The sequence below is a fragment of the Furipterus horrens genome, unplaced genomic scaffold, assembly GCF_987537825.1.
Source record: "Furipterus horrens unplaced genomic scaffold, mFurHor1.1.pri manual_scaffold_1, whole genome shotgun sequence".
In the NCBI taxonomy this organism is placed as follows: domain Eukaryota; kingdom Metazoa; phylum Chordata; class Mammalia; order Chiroptera; family Furipteridae; genus Furipterus; species Furipterus horrens.
The window spans coordinates 111,392,012-111,414,250 of NW_028327171.1; positions in this window are offsets into that span (position 1 = coordinate 111,392,012).

Here is a 22,239-nt window from a genome sequence, read left to right on the forward strand (position 1 = left end):
GATATAAGGTTGGTGTAAAAATAATGTCCAGTTTTGAGGTCTATTTTAAAAATGAAAAAGTCCATGATTATGAAAATATGTATTCATTAACATAACCTCCTTTGCTTTCTAGAACCTCATTCCATTTGTCAACTAGCTTATAAATGCCACACTTGTAAGTTTCTTTAGGTTTTGATGCAAAATATGAACCCAACTCATTTTCAACCTCTTCTCGATGTCAACCTAAGACCATCAAAATGGTTCTGTAGTCCCCGAAACAAGTGATAATCAGAAGGAGCAAGCTCAGGAGAATATGGAGGATGAAGCAATATTTCCCAACCAAGCTCTTTCAAGAAATTTTTGGTGAGTCAAGCTGTGTGAGGACGAGCATTATTGTGATGGAAGATGACACCCTTTCTGTTGACTAAGGAGGGTCGCTTTTGGTTCAAAGCTGCTTTCAAACGAAGTTGTTCACAGTAAAGATCAGCAGTAATTGTTTGATTGTTGTCTAACAGTTCGTAATGGACTATTCCTTCCATTTCCCACCATACACTCAGCGTGATCTTCTTAGGATGAAGTCCTCCTCTTGTTTGTTGAACTCTTCTTCCTCCTTGACTGATCCATGATCGGTGGTGTTTAACATTATGGTAAAGGATCCACTTCTCAGCACCTGTAACAACCCTACCTAAAAATGATGCCTGACGGTGTCATGAGGGGAATGATTCACAACAAGCAACACGCTGTTGCAGATTCTCTGGAAACAGTTTGTGTGTGACCCATTTTCCAACTACTGAAACCTTTCCAAACCTTTTCAATTGGCGTAGCACAGTTGTATGGGTTACATTAAATTGTTCTGCAAGTTCACTAGAGGTAATGGTGGGGTTTTCTGTGACATCAGCTTCCAACGTTTCAGAATCAAGTTTTTTTGGACAACCCTCTTTTGGCTCTTTTTTCAAACTGAAATCCCCACTTCAGAAATGGGAAAACCACCTCCTGCAACTTCTTTCAGTCATTGCATCGTCCCCATAAGCGCTCTGAATAGACTTTGCTGCTGTACTTGCATTGGCACCTTTATGAAACTCATAGAGTAAAACATTTCTAATGTGGTCTTTAGATGTGACTAACATGGGTGCAAATATTGTGGATGATTATGAACGATACTTTGAAAGGTATAAATTAGTCACTGATATAAAAAAATTATAAGAAGAGGCACAAATTTAATAAATACTATCTAAAACTTTCTTTTAAAAAAGTCAGACATTACTTTTGTACCACCATGATATTTAACAGATGAATCATGGAAAAGGGGTGAGGAAATGACTTTCCACAGCTCTTCACACATATCCCTGGGATCAAAAGGAGGAAGATTGTTGTCACCAAACAAAGAGAAATGGGAAGATGTAGTGAGATAACTATGCAAATAAAGTTGGAGATAGACCTATAACTACATTACCCTTAGTTAATCACACCCTGAGTTAAGTAATTAATTGTGTTAGATTGTGAACCCGGATTAACTAGTAATGGAGAAATGGGGGAGAAGGAGAAGGGAGGGGGAGCTAATCGTATTAGCATAAACCAGTTTTCTTTGTCTATTTCGCATGCATATGCCCCTGGCTGGCTGTGTGCCTGACTCTGCAAACTTGTGAATAACTGCCTCGCTTTGCTGTTCAAGTCCTGTGTCCCAGTGTCTTATTGTGAGTGTTTCTCGAATTGGGGGCCTCGTCCAGGATTCCCTGCCTGTATGCAGGAAGATGCATCCTACCCATTTATTGGTGGCCTGCCTGACCCAGGGCCTACCCGCCTCACAGTGTCCTGAAACGGACCCGAGACTTGTTGGGACAGCAGCAGACTGACACAGGGGGGAAACAAAAGCAAATACCACAGTAACCAGCCAACCTTGTGCACAGGCCAAGGTAAGAAAATTGGACTTAATTACTGCCTTGATGGTTGGGCATCCTTGGAGATCAAATATGTGTGTGTGGCTGAAGGCTGTTAGCAAGAAACTTCCAATGTGGGGGATTGACCTCACAGGTTTGTGTGTAAGAAATTTCCAATACGGGGAGTTGAGCACACAAGGTGTGGACAAGAAACTTCCAATAAGGGGAGCTGAGTTCGCGGGCTGTAGGTAAGAAACCTCCAATACGGGGGGGTTAGCTCATGGTGTTTCCATATACAAGAAATCTCCAGTAAGGGGGGTTGAGTATTCGGGGTCTATATACAAGAAACTTTCAGTGTGGGGGTTGAGTATACAGAGTGTGAAGCAGGAAAATTCCAATACAGGAGGTTGAACTCACAGGTTCATATTCAAGAAATCTTCAGTAAGGGGGGGTTGAGGACACAACCAGATTCAGCCACAGCCACAGAAATCGACTGAGGATGGGAAATAAAAATTCTAAGCCTAGTAAAACTAACGAATTAGGGAAAATGGTAGAGCACTGGGGAGAAGATCCACGAACCCAGAATACGAAAAAACAGAAAATGGTAAAATATGGCTATATCATTTGACCGAGGAACCCAATAAGGGCTAATCTGTTTTCTGGCCCCAATTTGGGTCTGAAGAAACTTGGGTTTGTCAAGCCCTGATCTTATTATATGTGAGTGACCAGGCATCAGCTTCTAAGGAATAGAAGGAATATGCTCTCTGCTGATTACAACCTACCAGCAGGTCTACAGATCTATTTCTTGTAAAATAAGATAAAGCTTGGGACCATCTGTCCTGTCTCCCACCGATTTATGGCCCTGTCCAGCCAGTGGCCCAGTGGGCACAGGCACTGCAGACAGTACAGATGAATCAGGCCAAGGACACCTAACTGGTGCCCAACTGGTAGCCGTGCCCATGACACCCACGGCAGTGGCCGAAACTTACTCTAGATAAGAAAATAATTAGAACAATGAAAGCAAGACCTGAAGAACTTTCCCATTCCCTAAGAGAGGCCAATATTTCCCCTTAGGGAGGTCTTCAAGGGCCCAGGACAAATTCGATAATGTGAAATGCTCCTTCAACAAGCACTGAAGTTAGAAACTTCAAGTGTGATATGAAGCGCTTGGTAGAGGACCCCTTTGGATTGGCAGAACAATTAGATCAGTTCCTTGAACCCAGCATATAGACAGAATTAATGTCTGTACTAGACATCTTCAGTGGGGAAGAGAAGGGAGTGATCAGACGGGCTGCTATGAGGATATGGGAAAGGGAACATCCTCCTGGTTAGGAAATTGTCCCAGCCAAACAGAAGTTTCCCAATACAGACCCCCAAATGGGATAATAACAGGCTGGAGGATAGGGCTTAGATGAGAGACCTTAGGAGCCGCATGATGAGGGGAATCGAGGAGTCTTTTCCAAAAATAGAATGTCTCCAAGGCATTCAAGATACAACAAGAAAGAGATGAAACTCCATCAGCATTCCTACAAAAGCTCAGCGACCAGATGAGAAAGTATTCTGGTCTAAATCCAGAGAACGCTGTAAGGCAGAGACTGTTAAAAGTCACCTTTGTAACAGAAGCTGACCCAATATTTGCAAGAAATTGAAGAAGGTAAATGAATGGGCCGTATAGAACAATTAAAAAACTCAGCAAGACTCAGAAAGTGTACGTTAGAAAGAGGAGGAGAAGCAGGAACTTCAAAAAAACTGCAGAATATCTCTGCAAATCTAGGAACGTTTAGCTGCCAGATACTGAGTTTGAGTATAAGCCTTCACAGTGTGGAAAAGAACAAGGATTGGAAGCATGTATTGTTAAATCTAAAGAAGTAAAAGGTATTTAGAAAGTTTGTGAATGTTGCAGAAGGTCTGTGGAAAGTCGTAATGATAAAAAGGAAACAGTTATGGAAGTTTTGTGTTCTGATTTTATAAAAGTGTATTTTGGTATGTTCTGTTGTGGAATTCTCTGTATCTGGTTTTGACCAATGAGACCTAGGATAGGTCATCTGTAATTCGGTCGGTGAAAATTCATTTTGCCACCCAGAACCCAGGAAGGGTCGGGTCATTCAGGGCTCATGAGTGCTCCAGCCTGGGCAAGTGAACATGTCTCTGCCAAGGGCACATCTCTCTAGGAGGCCAGTGGACATACTGGAGAGAGAGGGCGTAACTATCTGTGGTTTGAATTATTGCTCTGTTTATGCTCTGAAAGGAAAAACTGAGGTTTCCCAAATAAAGTTAAAACTTCACATGAAAGAAAGGGAACCAGGGTAAGTGTAAGGCATGAACATGGAAGGGTTTGTTAGAAGTTTATAAAAGTTTTGAAAAGAAATAGTATGGTTTTAGTAATGAAAGGTATAATGCATGGAAATGCAATTTTGAAGGACAAGGATTTTCCTTCACGCCTTTATATTTTTCTCCCTACCTGAACCCGCCAGTATTTGGCATGCTAAAAAAGTAAGAAATGACATAAGGTTCCTTTGCATAAAACTAATAAGACTAGTTGCTAATGGTGGTTTTGTCAGCTGAGGCTTTGACTGGGATGTCATGCCTGAAGGAGGCATGCCTAGGCTCTGGTTGTTACCAGAGAGCTGGGAGGAATGGGAGTTGTCTTTCAAGGTTAACGAAACCAAGGAAGAAAAAGCCTGATACCCTGGTTGGTTGCGTGGTTCGTGGTAATCTTTCTAGGGAAGGAATGAAGGTTGCTTTCCTGATAGATGGCTAGGAGGTACCTTAAGGCACTATGGAAAACCTGAAGGACTTGTAAAAAGCATGGGTTTTACAAGCAAGGCCAGATGGCAGGTGTGTGGCTCAGCTTCTGTGCCCAGAGGGCAGACTGAAGGTCAGCCTGAAGGTTCCTTGTGTAAGTTCCAGGAAAGCAGACTTAAAAGATTATATGTGATCAATTGCTGCTCTTGTGCTTGTGCAAATGAACAAGCTAAATTAAAACTGGACTTAATGCAGTCCCTTTAATGACAAGGAGGGTGATCTTAAGGAGAAAAATCATGATTTGAGGAAAAGCACAATGCTCTGTGGTAGACTATAAACTAGTGCAGCTGTCTTTAGAAGTTTATTTACACTTAGAAGTTAAAACTAGGTTTGTAACATCATCAGAAATGTTGAATCTACAGGCAAGGAGTACCTGTTAAATTGCCACTGTTAAATATTCCAGCAAAGGCCTGTGACTGACTGTCTCCACAGTCTTACAGATTCAGAAGCTGGTTTGTGGGTTATGTTGTGCGAATTAACATGTGTATTCTTCCTTCTGTTTGCATAGGGCATACGCCTGTAATCTCATTACCTGAATAATTGTCTGTATGTATAGGCCTCACTTAAGAAGCCCATCTGCAATGCTGCCTCTTGAGGTTCAATGTTTGGCTGAACTAAGTGGTTAGGTTGGTAAAGTGTGGGGCAGTCTATGGGCTTCACTTTAAAACTGGTTTCTCTTTTTCTGTCCTATAATATGGACAGAAAGTGCCCAGAGGTCTGAGAAGGAGGAAATCCTAAAATATTCACCTCAGCCCAAACTAAGTTTAGAGGACAAAAGGGCTTTGAAAACGTGTGACATGCCTCGCACACCTTCTGCCAAAGAAGCCAATTTTTTTTCCTAATGTAGGACATTAAACATTAATCCCTGCCTGTCGTCACCTAGTGGTTATAGTTTTAATTATGCCTTTTAACCCTGTTGCCAAATCTGTTGCCCCCAGAATACGACAAGGATGCCAGTTTGTTCAGCAGTGCCAGCCACTGGAAACTGAGCATGCCGCTGCCTGGGGACAGCCAACTGACCTGACCTAGACTTTGCAAAATCCTTCCCCATGTGGGAAGGCCACCCTCCCCTCTTCACTCCTACTCTATTAGGGACTTCTAGACCCCAGGGTAGGTAGGATGACAGCTATGTCCAGCTTGAAGCAGCTAGAGGAGCACAAGACCTTCGTCTATTGTCCTTTATAAGATTATAAAGGGAGAATTGTTACAGAGTAAGGTCCCTGAAAAATTCCACACAGCCTGCTGTTGGAATGTGGGGGAAGAAGACAGCTTTCAAGATGCCTTTGTGTAGCTATGGCTGGTAACTAGTATCTTAGTTATACAAATGGCTTTGATTCTTCCAAGGCCCCAAGGAGGTGGAAGGGATTTTGACTATAAAATGGTGATGAAAAAGAGGTCAACAGCCGCTGGTGGATCATTTGATCCTCACATTTATATCAATGCCACTGGGGTCCCTAAAGGAGTTCCAGATGAGTTTAAGGCTAGGAATCAAATAGCAGCAGGGTTTGAGTCAGTCCTCTTCTGGTGGTCGACAATTAATAAGAATGTTGATTGGGTAAACTATATTTATTATAATTGGCAGAGGTTTATTTATTATACCAAGTATATTACAGAAGAAATAACTCAACAGTTAAATGCCACCAGTCAGATGACCTGGGAGAATAGGATGGCACTGGATACGATGCGAGCAGAGAAGGAAGGTGTATATGTAATGCTCGGGGACAGTGTTGCGCTTTTATCCCCAATCATACAGCTCCTGATGGGTCTATCACTAAGGCTCTACAGGGACTGAACACCCTAGCAAATGAACTAGCAGAAAACTCAGGCATCGACAAGTCTATAACAGTGCTACAGAAACAGGGGGTCCAAAAACAAACCCCAGAGTTTGCGGCTGGGGGATGGGGAAAAGGAAGCAGGTTTTAAGTTGCCTTTGCATGCCTGGGGCTAGTTGCTAGTGTCTTTGTTATGCAAAATGGCTTTGATACTTCCAAGGCCCAAGAAGATTGGAGGAGTCTTGAACTGTGGAATGGTACGGAAGGAGCCTACAGAGCCTGCGTAGGGTTCTGTGAATGGTCAGAACTGGTTGCAACACCCACTGCGTCAGAGGTCGCAGTCAGGGATATATAAGCAGCTGCGGACATTTTAGCTGGGTCTCATGCTCTCTCTGGCTCTCTCTCGCACACTTTCACTCGCTTTCGCTATCGCTCGCACTCTCTCTCTCGTGTCCCCTCCATGCGGCTTGGTGAAGGGGCCTTCTCCATGCAGATTAAAGAAGCTGCGTTCTCCATGTGGGTTTGAGAGGGCTCTCCAGGACGCTTTAAGAGGCTCTCACCATGCAGTTTTGAGAAGGAGAGGCGATCTATGCAGTTTGCAGGAAGAAGGCAGTTTACAAGGAGGCTGAGAATTCAGGTGGTCCTGCATTGAGAGCTGGAGGGCACCACAGCACAGAAAGGACCTCCCCAATCAGATTTGAGTGATTGGCAGCTACTGGTAAAGCTGAACTGTACCTAGGAAGTAGGGAAACGGTGTTTCTGACTTTTCTAAAGCTTGCCTGCTTTGGTAGGGGGAGGCAGAACTATGTGTTTGTGGGTATTTTAAAGAACATAAGACTCAACAGCAGAAATCCACAAATAATCTAAATCTATTTAACTGTTAAATAAACAGTTCTTTTTCTTTTCACTAAACTCTAGTACTGAGAGTTGTAATTCTGGTGGCGGGCAATCAGGCCCCTAACTAAATGGCTTGTGGGTTCTGTTTCAATCGGAGCAGCCCAGAGGTTCTGTTACAACAGGATGGTTAGAAAACTGGTTTGGCTATTGGAAAGGAACGAACATGTCAGGTCTTGTCTCCCCTCCCTCATTATAGTAACAGGTGTCCTTACTGCTTTAGGCTGCTGTATTATTTCCTGTATCAGAGGTTTAGTTCAGAGATTAATTGAAACTGCACTAACTAAACAGATGCCAGTAATTTTCCAACAGAATAATCTCTTCCTGGAGGCTGAAAAAAATCCTTGGTATGAGGCAGAGAATTGAGAAATCCTCGTGAGTTTTGAAGGGACAAATTAGAGGTTTGCGTAGTCAATTTTCCAAAAGAGACAGGGGGAAATTGTTAGGGATAAAGAAGCAAGCCAGTGACTCTCAGACCAGCAGGATATAATTAACAGATGCATCATGGAAAAGGGGCGAGGAAATGACATTCCGCAGCTCCTCACACATATCTCTGGAATCCAGAGGAGGAAGACTGTTGTCACCAAACACAGAGAAATGGGAAGAGGTAGCTAGATAACTTTGCAAATAAGTTGGAGATAGACTCATAACTACATTACCATTACTTAATCACACCCTGAGTTCAGTAGTTAATCGCGTTAGATAGTGAACCCAGATTAACCAGTAATGGAGAAACAGGGGAGAAGGAGAGGGGAGGCGGAACTAATTGTGTTAGGGAGGAGGAGCTAATTGCATTAGTATGAAACCAGTTTTCTTTGTCTACTTCACACACACACGCTCCTGGTTGGTGGTGCGCCCGACTCTGCAGACTCGTGAATAAACGCCTCACTTTGCTGTTTAAGTCCTGTGTCCCAGTGTTTTATTGTGAGTGCTCCTCACAATATCAACTAATAATTTTAAGTATATACCAGAAAAATAGGGTTCAGCTTCATTAATATGATAAAGTATGTATCAAAAACCTGCAGCTGCCCAGGTTGCAGGTGGGGTCCTCAGTTGTGGGTGTCAAGGGGCAACCACACATTGGTTCCCCCCCCCTTTCTCCCTTCCCCTCTCTCTAAAAATAAATAAATAAAATCTTTAAAAAAAGAACAAACCTGCAGTTAGGAGGCATACTCAGTTGTGAAGCATTGAAAGCATTCTTTTGAGGATCAGAATAAGACAAGGGTACCCATCTTATTCACTTTGATTTAAATTCGAAGTTGAATATTCTAGTTAATGCACTAAGAAAAAAATATATGAGTTGGGAAGTAAGATAAAAAAACCTGTCACTTGCAGATAAGGTTGAGAACACAGGAAACATATAAGAATATATAATAAACTATAAGAATAAAAAATGTAGCAAGTTTCCTGAGTACAAAACCAACGTCTAAAAGTCAGTTATATTGCTAAACACTAGCAACAAATAGAAAACATAAGCTTAAAAATCTATCATTTATAATAGGTCAATAACATGAAGTTCCTAGAAATAAGTTAATGGGAAAAAAAGTATAGGAGCTTTATATAGGAAATGTGAAGATTTTATTGAAAGATTTCAATTTTTGAATAGGGAACAGTTTTATGGATAGAATAGTTTAAATTGTGTGTTGAAAAGAAAATTTAAAGTGAAACGATTTAATTTAACCTAGATTAATGGAATATTAGTTTGAAGTTAGAAATATATAGTCCCCTTAATTTTGGTATTAGGAGGCACTTCCTAGAAGCCATGAAATTGATAGGGGAATTCAAGAGTTAAAGATTTTAGTCCTGGATGGTGCGGCTCAGTGGATCGAGTGCTAGTCTGCGAACCAAAGGATCACCAGTTCAATTCCAGTCAAGGCACATGTCTGGGTTGCACGTTTGGTCCCCAGTGGGGGCACATATGGGAACCAATCAATTGATGTTTCTCTCTCACATCAATGTTTCTCTTCCTCTCTTTCTTCTTCCCTTCCTATCCTTCTAAAAAATTAATAAATAAAATCTTTTTTAAAAAATCAGGAACTCTGCATAGATTTGGCAGAAGACTGGAGATCGTAGAAGAGAGAATTGGTAAACTCAAGGACAGGTCAATAGAAAGTATTAAAACTCCCCTTGCTGGTGTGGCTCAGTGGACTGAGTGCCAACCTGAAAACCAAAGGGTCACTCGTTCGATTCCCAGCCAGAGAATGCCTGGGTTGCAGGCCATGTCCCCAGTTAGGGATGTGAGAGAGGCAACCACACATCGATGTTTCTCTCCCTCTCTCTCTAAAAATAAAATAAATGAAATCTGTTTAAAAAAGTTAAAGATTTTAGCTTTAGTTATATTTGATAGGCTTAAGTATTGATGCCTGTGGAAAGCTATTTTTCCAGTAACTGGAATGTGTGACCTACACAACTCCAGGAGGTGGACAAGAAACTCCATCTTTGTGCCCAAGGAGATATGCAAGACATTGTGTTCCAGGGAGGGAAGCTCATGATGCAGATAAAGAATTGTGGATCAATAGATAAAGAAGTAGTAGGAAACCCACTATTGGACTGCAACTCTTATCCAATTAAACTTTTTCCCAAACCACTTACCTGTCCTTCTATCTAACCTTTTTCAAAACCCCTTACCCCTTCTCTTTATAAAAAGATCAGGTGGAAATGAAACGTTAAGACGGTTTTGGGGGTACATAACTCACAGTTTTCTCAGATCAACAGCCATCTGAATAAAGCACCCATAACGATTCAATCCTTGTCTCTACTTACTAGTTCTGGTAGTGACAGGCAGCGTGGACACCTACTTTTCCAGTTTCAGTGACTTGTGTACTAATCTAACTCCTCTGGATTATAGTTTCTTTATGTGCCATTCAGCCAACAAGGAACATACCCATCCATTTTACAGTCCTACCTAGTTCTTTGAACTTCTACAGAGCCACATCTCCTTGTTGACTTCTAACCATTCAGCCAGTCAAAATCGTTGGTATTAGCAGCCATCTCCACACTGCCATTGCTCTCCAACACCTGCCTAGACTCTAGCTCCCCAATCTCCAGCTGAAGTAGAAGCAGGATAAGTTAGAAAGCCTCTATACCATGGTTCCTACAAAGCAGATGGCCTGCAAATCAATGATTGTAAAGCACCTAAGAAGCTACTGGCTATCAAAGCCACTTGCAGGCATGCACCCTCTACTGAAGGGGTAAAGAACCTCCTCGTTATAAGCCTGGTACCATGACACTTTGAAATTAGGCATTATCAGAAGTCAACTAAACTTCTGGTTTTAAATTCTCCTTTCCAGTGCCTTGTGCGGAAAATTGCTCAAGACTTCAAAACACATCTGTGCTTCCAATGTGTAGCTATTAGTGCTTTATAGGAAGCAAGTGAGGCTTATCTGGTTGGTCATTTTGGAGACACCAACCTATGTGCTATCCATGCCAAATGTGTAGAAACTGCCAAAATACATCAACTACCATGCCACATATGTGGAAAATGTGCTTAGGAATCCAGTATGACGAAAAACATTTTATTCTTTAAAACAAATTCTCTTCTTCCTGCTATTGGTAGTTCTGTATATGAAATTTTTCCTCCCACAGAAACAAAAGATATCTGAGTATATGTTTGTAAGTTAAAAATATGGAATGGCAATCACGTATTGGCAGAATTTTAAAAACATAAATGTAGGGACATAAAGCATTAATTCAAGTCCAAATGTTTCAGTGAACAAGTTTCAGCAGATGAACTTTATGCTATAAATAAGCCTGTGAAATTTTTCTGAACTATGCCAGCACTTGGAATTTTAGAAAACAAGTACATTTCTTATAAATGGCAATTAAATGCTGTTTGTAGCACTTTTCCTCTTTTTTAAAATTATACTTTACTGATTATGCTGTTACAGTTGTCCCAGTCACCCACCCCCTTTGTCTTCCTCCAACCAGCAACCCAACTCCCTCAGGCAACCCCATGCCATTTTTCATGTCCATGGGTCATGCATATAAGTTCTTTGACTTCACCCTTTCCTATATTATTCTTAACTTTCCCCTGTCTATTTTGTGCCAGCCAATTATGCTTCTTAATCCTTGCACCATTTACCCATTTCTCCCCCTTTCCCCTTCCAGCTGATAACCCTCCAAATGATCCCCATATCTATGATTTTGTTTCTCTTCTGGTTTGCTTAGTTGGGTTTTGTTTCTATTTTTTAGGTTCAGTTGTTGATATGAGTTTATTGTCATTTTAATGCTCATAGTTTTAATCTTCTTTTTCTTAAGTCCCTTTTAACAGTCATATAATAATGGCTTGGTGTTGATGAACTCCTTTAGCTTTACTTTGTCTGGGAAGCACTTTATCTGCCCTTCCATTCTAAATGATAGCTTTGCTGGATAGAGTAATCTTGGTTGTAGGTCCTTGCTTGTCATCATTTTGAATACTTCTTTCCAGTCCCTCACTACCTGCAAAGTTTCTTTTGAGAAATCAGCTGACAGTCTTACAGGCACCCATTTGTAGGTAACTCTCTTGTTTTCTCTCGTTGCTTTTAAGATTCTCTCTTTATCTTGAACCTTTGGCATTTTAATTATCATGTGTTTTGGTGTGGTCCTCTCTGGATCTCACTTGTTTGGAACTCTGTGCTTCCTGGACTTGTATGTCTATTTCCTTTACCAAATTCAGGAAGTTTTCCTTCATTATTTTTTCACATAAGCTTTCGATTTCTTGCTCTTCTTATTCTCCTTCTGGTATCCCTATGATTCGGATGTTGGCACGTTTAAAGTTGTCCCACAAGTTCCCACGCCTCTCCTTACTTTTTTCAATTCTTGTTTCCTCATTTTGTACTGATTGACTGTTGTTTTCTTCCTTATGTTCCAAATCATTGATTTGAATCCTGGTTTCCTTCTCTTCACCATTGGTTTTATGTGGATTGTCCTTCATTTCATTTAGCATAGTCTTCAGTTCTTCCTTTATGCGTTTGCCATACTTAAGCATATCTGTCAAGTCTATGAGCATCTTTATCACCAGTGTTTTGAACTCTGAGTCTGTTAGGTTGGCTATCTCCTCGTTTGATAGGTTGGCTATCTCCTCATTGCTTAGTTTTCCAAATGAATCCTTGACCCATTTTCTCTTTTGGACCATACTTCTCTGTCTTCTCATCTTGACAGGCTCTTGTGTTTGTTTGCCTCTGTGTCTTAGGTAGAGCTGTCGCACCTGTTACATTGTAAAATCCAGAGCCTTAGGCGACCCATTTCACCACGTTGTGGCGCTGTCTGTGGGGGAGGGGTCTGACAGAGAACAATGCCACTTGCTCACCATTTGCCCCTTTTCCAGGCACTTCTGCTTTCCATATGGGACTGGCACCCCTCTAGCTGTTGCCCTGTCTGTCATTCCCAGAGTGGGTGCATCTGCGGACATTCTAAGACCATGGGAGCCCTTTAAACAAGCGGATTCTGCTGAGGGACTGGCAGTTTCCTCTCTACCCCAACTCTCCCTGGTTTTCACAGTCAGAAGCAACGAGGCTTTATTTTCCCTGGCCCTGGAACTGTGAGCTGTGCGTTCTTGTCTTGTGCTGGGAGTACTCCCCAGGTGTCTCTGCCTACTTTTTAAAACCTGTGAATGAATTTTCTGCCAGCCTGCCACTGTCGTTGCTCCGCTGCCACCACATTGATTCCTCTCCCGGCTCCACCCCTCTTACCTGTCTGGATGGGTATTTCTTCTTTATATCTTTGTTTATTGAACTTCCATGCAGTTCGATTTTCTGGAACTTCTGGTTTCTATATTTTTAGATAATTGTAATCCTTCTTTGTTGTGAAGGGAGATGCAGCATCTCTATCTAGGCATCCATCTTGGCTGGAAGTCAGTGCGTGATATTTTTTAGTGTATTTCTGGATCTGGTTTGCCAATATTTTGTTGAGGACTTTAGCATCTATGTTCATCAGCAATACTGGCCTGTAGTTTTCTTTCTTTGTTGTGTCTTGACTTGGTTTTGGAATTAGGACAATACTGGCCTTATAGAAAGAGTTTGGGAGTCTTCCCTCCTCTTGGATTTTTTTCGAATAGTTTGAGAAGGATAGGAGTTAGTTCTTCCCTAAATAATTTGTAAAATTTGCCTGTGAAGCCTTCTGGTCCAGGGCTTTTGTGTGCTGGGAGTTTTTTGATTACTGCTTCAATTTCACTAGTTGTCACTGGTTTATTCAGGTTTTCTGTTTCTTGATTCAGTTTTGTAAGATTATATGTTTCTAGAAATTTGTCCACTTCCCCCAGGTTGTCAAATTTCTTGTCATATAGTTGTTTGTAATAATTTCTTACAATCCTTTGTATTTCTGTGGTATCGATTGTGATTTCTCCTCTTTTCTCTGATTTTATTTATGTGGGTCCTCTCTCTCTTTTTCTTGATGAGTCTGGTTAAGGACTTATAAATTTTGTTTTATCTTTTCAAAGAACCAGCTCCAGGTTTTATCAATCCTTTGAATTGTTCTTTTAGTTTTTATGTCATTTAATTCTACTCTGATCTTAATTATTTCCTTCCTTCTACCCGCTCTGGGCTTTGTTTGTTGTTGTTCCTTTAGTTCTTGTAGATGTAGGGTTATGTTGTTTATTTGAGATTTTTCTATCCTTTTTAAGTAGGCCTGTATTGCTATGAACTTACCTCTCAGGGCTGCCTTTGCTGTATCCTGTAAGTTTTTGTCTGTTTTGTGTTCATTTTCATTTGTTTTCAGAAATTTTTTTATTTCTTCCTTGATGTCATTGTTATGCCATTCATTATTTGATAGCATGTTATTATTCTCCATGAATTTGAATGTTTTTGAGTTTTCTCCTTGAGGTTGGTTTCTAGTTTCAAGCCACTTTGATCTGAGAAGGTGCTTGATATAATTTCAATTTACTTGAATTTGTTGAGGTTTTTTTTTGTGTCCTACTACATAGACTATCTTTGAAAATGTTCCTGTGCATTTGAAAAGAGTGTATATTTTGCTTCTTTGGGGTGAAAAATTCTGTACATATAAATTAAGTCCATTTTAGTCTAGAGTGCTCTTCAGTGCCACAATATCTTTAGTGTTTCTTTGCCTGGAAGATATGTTCATTGTTGACAATGGGGTGTGAAAGTTCCCTACTATGAGTGTGTTGCTGTTGATATCCTTCTTGAAGTCCTCCAAGATTTTTCTTATCTATTTGGGTGCTCCTATTGTTATGGCTACATAGGCGAGATTGAACACTCTGCAGCAGTGTAAAGTAAGCAAAGGATTTTAATGATTGTCGGCCAGTAAAGCAGACCCTGACCTGGTCTCTAACATGCTCCGATGTGTAATGGCGTGTAAACGCTGGGTTATATACTGGTCATGTCCCTTTGTTTCTTCTTTGGCAGGAAACAGCCTTAGGAAGAGGGGGCTGGGCAGGACTGTAGGAATGTGTTGGCAGTGACAGGAACAGAAATTCACAAGGCTATAAAGGTTATCTCCGGAGGCAGCATAGGTCTCCAGCCAGGGACGAATTCTTTGCGAAGCAATTTATTTTCAAAGGGCTAGATATCCTGTAAAGTATAACTTTCAGAATTGTTATAAACAAGACACAAGCAAATGGAAGGTGATAGAGGCTGAGGTTCTTTTACCTTGTATATCACCAACTGCTACAACACTCCTTCCTATATTCCTCTTTCCAAGGCTTTTTAGCAAGTCCTTGCTACTTCTTACAAAGAACATATGAAGCCCCTATATAGTGACATATTTATATATTTAGCAGACCTTTGAAACTTTTTACAGGGAATATCTGGTGCCCCTACACTATGCTGGGAGCATATATGTTTACCAGGGTCATATCATCTGGATGGATTGTTCCCTTAAGTATTATGAAATGTCCTTTGTCTTTTTTTATGGCCTTTGCTGTGAGATCTGTTTTGTATAAGTATTGCTACCCAAGTTCCTTTTCATATCTATTTGCTTGAAATATTTTTTCCATCCCTTCACTTTCAGTCTGTGTATATCTTTTGCTCTGATGTGTGTCTCTTGTAGACAGCATATTTGTAGGTTATGTTTTCTTATCCATTCAGCTACCCTGTGTCTTTTGATTGTAGCATTTAATCCATTTACATTTAAGGTTATTATTGATAGGTACTTACTCATTGTCATTTTTCTCCTTTGTACCTGTGTTCCTCTCTGTGTCTCTGTTTCTTCATCTTCTTAAGGCAGACCCTTTAGCATCTCTTGCAAAGCTGGGTTGGTGGAGATATATTCTTTCAGCCTTCGTTTGTCTGGGAAACTCCTTATTTCACCCTCCATTTTGAATGAGAGCCTTGCTGGGTAGAGTAGTCTTGGTTGTAGGCCTTTGTTTTTCATTGCTTGGAATATATTTTGCCATTCCCTTCTGGCTTGTAGTGTTTCTGTTGAGAAATCAGCTGATAGTCTTATTGGAGCTCCCTTGTATGTTATTAGCTATTTCTCTCTTGCTGCTTTTAGGATTCTCTCTTTGTCTTTTTGTTTTGTCATTTTAATTATGATGTGTCTTGGAGTGGGCCTATTTGGGTTCATCTTCACTGGGACCCTCTGTGCTTCCAAGACTTGCATGACTTTTTGTCTCAAGTTAGGGACATTTACTGTCACTTTTTCAGTTTTTCTATTCATTGCTCTTCTTCTCCTTCTGGTATTCCTATGATATGGATATTATTACATTTCATGTCCTACAGCTCTCTTAAAACCTCTTCACTCTTTTTCAGTCTTTTTTCATTTTGTGGCACTTTCTGGGAACTTTTTTCTACATTATCCTCCAGCTCACTGATCTAGTCTTCTGCTTCATCTAGCCTGCTTTTGATTCCTTCTACCATGTTCTTCAGTTCAGAAATTGTATTCTTCATTTCCTCTTGGCCCTATTGATAGTTTCTATGTCCTTTTTTAATGCTGGTGTAGTTCTCAGTAAGTTCCTTGTAGCTTCCTTGGAGTTCTTCATAGTTCCCGTGGAGTTCTTTGTAGTTTTCTTTGAGCTCGCTGAGCTCACTGAGCTTCCCTCTACTCATTATTTTGAATTCCATGTCTGATAGTTTGCATGCCTCTTTTTCATTTAGCACTCTTTCTGGGGATTCTTTTTCCTTTCAATGGGGGTTTGTTTCTTTGTCTTCCTATTTATGTAACTCTTCTTGTTTATTTCTGCTTTTTACATTGATCTGCTTTGACTTCCTTTCTTTGTGTTGTGACCTTCTGTGGTAGGAAACCTGTGGGATTCAGTGGTGCAGTCTCCTTTATCTCCTTAACTTGATCTTAGGATGCCATTTATGCCCTTTATCTGGCTGTCTGGTTCTACTTGGGTTTTTGTTGTTGTTGTGTTGCTCTTTGGTGGGTCCTTCCCTCAAGCTAGCTGACTGAGAGTCACTCCTCCCACCACGTCTTGTATACTGTTGTAGAGGGGCACTTTACTTCCTGGAACTGCCCAGGTGACATCAAATCGTGTCCTAGTCTGGGTCTAGGGAGCCTGTTCAAGACCACCAGAGATCTACTGTCTTTGTCTCCTTTAGTTGTTAATCTATTCAATCTGTGATCAGCCATCAAGCTTAAGCACAAAGGGTAGGGCATATTAATTCCTGCCTGTGGGGCTATTGAATCCCCTCAGGCTGATGCCTCTTGGAGGGGAGTGGTCTGCATACAGTATGAGGAATGAGTCAGCACTGGGCCCTGGTCGGCTGCTTTCTCAGTTCTCTCCTTTAAGCCACTGCCCCAAACTCTCCTTAAGTGTCTCTAGTCCACTCTGCCGTCCCTCTGCTAGATCCCAGGGTAAGTGGATGCCAATGTATTTTCATATGTGGTCTCTTTAAGAATTCCCTGTCTCCAGCCATTTCTCTGAAGCCAGCAGAAAAACTCACAGCTTTTCACTTTTAACAGCTGGATGCTATTTTACTCTGGGCTCTGTTGCTGTAGGCTGGGAAGCTGAGCTAGGTGTTTAGACCTCACCCTTCTCAGAGGGGACCCCCAGCTGCTGAGATGTTTCTCCATCCCTTCAGCTGCCACCTGTGGGAGCCCAGCCAGTCCTCTCCTGTCTCTACACTTCCTACCAATCATGTTGTGATGAAGTGGTCTTTTCTGTCTGTCTGTGGTTATAAGGCTTCTCTCCAGCTAGTGTCCAGTTAGTTATTCTGGATGATTTGTCCACAATTAAGTTGTAATTCCAGATTTGTCCTGGGAGGAGGTTAGTGTAGCTTCCACTACTCCTCCGCCATCTTTGATCTCTCACCATTTCTTTCTTTATATTGTTGCTGTATTCAATGAGTTCTCTGAGCATCTTTATTACCAGTGTTTTGAACTCTTCATTTGATAGGTTGGCTACCCTGCCTCATTTAGTTCTTTTTCTGGGGTTTTGTTGTGTTGTTTCATTTGGGCCATATTTCTTTTTCTCCTCAATTTGGCAACCTTCCTGTTTTTGTTTCTGTGTATTAGGTAGAGCTTCTTTGACTCCCTGTCTTAGTGCACCTGTTAAGTTGTATGGGGTGGAGCGTTAGGTATTCACCAAGGCATGGCAACTTGCTTCACCACTTTGTGGCTCTGTGTTGGGGGAGGGTTCAGAGAGAGGATCATGCTACTGCCTGGTTTCTGGAGGTTTGCCTGGCACTTTCCCTGTTTCCGGTCACTTTACCCACTTCCTGTATGCAACTGGCACCCTTCCAGCTGTTGCCCTGGTGGTGAATGCCAGAGTGGTATGTTTGCATTCTAGGACCATGTGGGCCCTTTAAACAGACTCTCTTGAGAGACTGGCAGTTTCTTCCATTGCCCCAACCCCCACTGGTTTTATAGCCAGAGGTTATGTTGCTTTATCTCCTGGTTCACTGTCTCCCAAGGTATCCCTCCTGATTTTTTAAAAAAGATTTTATTTGTTTATTTTTAGAGAGAGGGAAAGGAGGGAGAAAGGGAGAGAAACATGAATGTGTGGTTGCCTCCTGTGTGCCCCCAACTGGGGACCCAGCCCACAACCCAGGCATGTGCCCTGCCTGGGAATCAAACCAGCGACCCTTTAGCTTGCAGGCTGGCACTCAATACACTGAGCTACATCAACCAGAGCTCTCTTCTGATTTTTATCCACTATATACAAATGTGGGACTGCCTGTTCCTCCGCTGCCACCACCTCTCCAGACCACATCACATCTCACCTCTCTGCTCTGCCCCAACTTCCTGTCTCTACACCTCCTACCCATTTGGATGAATGTGGCTTCTTTAAATCCTTGGTTGTGAGACTTCCATACAGTTTAATTTTCTGACAGATGGGTGTTATTTGTTTTGAGGTTAATTGTAATTCTTGTGGTTGTGTGAGGAGGCAAAGTGTGTCTACCTACAACTCCATCTTAACTGGAAGTCTCAAAAACTCATTTTTTACTATACTCAGACTTAGAGCTAGAAGCTCTTAGAGAGGACAGCTTACATCTCTTGGCAATCTGTTTCTGGCATTTTTCTTTGGCTTCCTTCATTCTCTTAGCCAAAAGTTAGCCTATTCTGAGGCCTCTTCCTTATTTTTATAGTATGTTGTTTGTTCAGAGCAATATACTGATGTTTGTGTTACAGGCCACGCAGAGTAATGAAATGCCTAATGCTTCTTTGTTTAAGGGCTTTCTCACAACATACAGGGTGGGGCAAAAATGGGTTTATAGTTGTCAGTATGTGAAACACAAAGTTTGTTATTATATGATTATTTATTAATTATTGTATTATTTTTTCATATGATGAACTGTAAAACTACTTTGGCTCCAATGTGTATTGTCAGACATTATCTTCTTTAGAGATATTGAAAAGTTTGCAGAATGTTCTGCAAGTTCTTTTTGCCCCAGGTGATGAAGCACAGTAAAATCAGTGAGACCTGGAATATTCCCATCCCCCTTTTATTTTACAATAACCACGTCAAGAACACTGAGTTTGGCACCCATGATGCAACCTCAAAAGATCTGCACTTTTTTTTTCTAGTCCTCCTTGGTATATAACAGAGTAACAGTAGGTATTGTAACCCACACCACCATTCTTTTGACAGTGTTTTTGTACATGCTGATTCTGAATAATATGTAGCTTATAGATAAACAGCATGTTTGTATATAATCCTATCCCTGACCGGTGTGACACAATTGGTTGGGCATCATCCCACAAAGTGAACGGTGGCTGGTTTGATTCCCAGTCTGGGCATGTGGCTGGGTTGTAGTTTCGGTCCCCTGTTGGGGCACATGCAAGAGGCAACCAATCAATGTTTTTCTCTCACATAGTTGTTTCTCACCCTCTCTTTCACATTCCCTTCCCCTCTCTCTAAAAATAAATAAATAAAATATTTAAGCAACAAACAAAAGATCCTCAGAACTAACTTCAAAAGACACAGATTCAGACCTTCAAGAATACCAGCTCTGGGAGATTTGCTGACCTTAAAATGTGGAGCCAGGATAATATAAAGTGAGAATGACATGAAGCCAGGATGACTAAACCAGGATGATGCACATTAGACCATCACTTACCTTATCAGAATGGTCTGTGCTGATCTGCATGTAGAGACATTTTCAACTGCCTCCCTTGATCTCTGTTCTGCCTCCCCTTTCCCTCCTTATAAAAATCTACACCTTCACTGAGATGTAGAGATGAGCTTTCAGACATGATCCCCTATCTTCCAGGTGGCAAGGGCCTGAAAATAAACCACTTTTCTTCACATCATCACCTGCTTCTCAAGTATTGGCTTTCCAAGCAACAGGCAGCTGGACCTGTATTTGGTTATAATAGGAATGCCTCTTAGTAACGTGCAGACATGGCCATGGATCAATGCACTCTGCTTCATAGGGAAACCTTGTTTGTCATTTCCACCACTGAGTCAAACCACATAACTCTTCCATTCTTCACCCAGAGCTTCAGCAGCAGCTTCTAGGGCCATACACTTCTCATTAAAGATACAAAGTTTGTGTTCATCATCCAGTTCAATGAGTTTCTGGCAGCCAGTGGTTGGGAAAGAGATGTTGAACTTCATCTTGAAGCAACTGACCACCTCCAAGGCACCTAAAAAAAACAAAGTGGACTTCCACTTAAGATGGTGGCATAGGTAAACATGACTCACCTCATCATACAACCACATCAAAATACTAACTAAACTGTGGAACAACCATCATTCAGAAATGTCAGAAATTGAGTGGAATGGATGTCCTACAACATTGAAATTAAAGAAGAAGCCATATCAATAATGATAGGATGGGCAAAGAATGGGCTGGCCCCACACCCACAAGTGGCAGATTAAAAATCAGGAGGGATATGTCAGGAGCAAGGAGTCCAAACCCCATGCTAGGCACCCCAGCGCAGTGTTCCAGTGCCGGGAATATAAGTCTCCATAACTTCTGGCTGTAAAAGCCAGCAGGGATTGAGGCTGTGAAAGACAAGAAACTTCTAGAGTTCCAGGAAGTTGCTCTTAAAGGGGCCATGGACAATCTTACTTGGACTCATCTGCTCTAATGAGGGGGCAGCGGAATGAAAAGCATCAGATACATACTGTGAGGTACTGAATTGTCTAGCATCACGTAAAAGCTGGGAGGGACAACTTTCTCCCAGACAGAAGTGCTAGCAGAGGCCATTGTTCCTTTTCTGAGCTCTCTCTGCAAAGAACTACAGGCAGGCACTATATCTGAGACTCCATAAACCTGGCTAACACTGCCTGCCCCACACTAGTGATTCCTTGAGGCCCCGTCTGACTGACTTTTGGGCCAACACAAATGTTTCCAGTGGCTTTTCCATACAAATGGTTTGTCTTGGCTCATGTTTCAGATTTTCCTAAATTCTCTCAAACAAGCAGCATCAAACTTCAGTGAGCCTTGAACCCCTTGCTATGTTGCTCTTGGCCTGGCACTAGCAGCAGCCAGCCTTGGTTCACAGCTTGGTCTCATGTGGGCACCTCCAAGCTCAGCACAAGTAGCACTATCTGCAGATCACTTTGTAGCTTATGTTGTGTGACCCTGGACAGAACACAGGCGGTGGCTGACCTTTGATGTGCCAACTCAAGGCTCAACTCAAGAGGAGGGTGTAAACAGCCCACATGGTGGGCACACCTTGAGTACACAGCTTAAGTAATAGGGGAGACTGTGCCACTGGACACTACAAGACACTTACCACATTAGGCCACTCTACCATGCCTGGCAGGTGTAGCAGCTCTACCTATTACATAGAAACAAACAAAGGGAGCCTGTCAAAATGAGGATACAAAAAAACATGGCCCAAATGAAAGAACAGAACAAAACTCCAGAAAAAAATTTAACAAAATGGAGACAATCTACGAGTTGCAGAGTTCAAAACACTGGTTATAAGGATGCTCAGCGAACTTAGTGAGAATCTCAACAGCGTAAAAAAGATCCTGTCAGAAATAAAGGATACACTAATTGAAATGAAGAATAATTTACAGGGAAACAACAGTAGAGTGGGTGAAGCCAAGAATCAATTCAGTGATTTGGAATGTAAGGAAGAAAAAACAATCCAACAGAACAACAAGAAAAAAAAATGAATTAAAAAAAATGAGGATAGTGTAAGAAGCCTCTGGGACAACTTCAAGCATACTAACATTTGCATCATGGGGGTGCCTGAAGAAGGAGAGAGAGAGCAAGAATTGAAAAAATAATGATAGAAAACTTGCCTAACTTGGTGGAGTAAATAGACATAAGCTCAGGAAACACAGAGAGTCCCAAACAAGATGGATGCAAAGAGGCCCACACCAAGATACATCATAATGAAAATGCCAAAGGTTAAATACAAAGAGAGAATCTTAACAGCAGCAAGAAAAAAGCAGTTAGTTACTTACAAGGGAGCTCTCTTAATACTGTCAGCTGATTTCTCCAAAGAAACTTTACAGGCTAGAGGGGATTGGCAAGAAATGGTCAAAGTGAGGAAAAGCAAGGACCTATAATACACCCAAGATTACTCTACCCAGAAAAGCTATCATTTAGAATCGAAGGACAGATAAAAAGCTT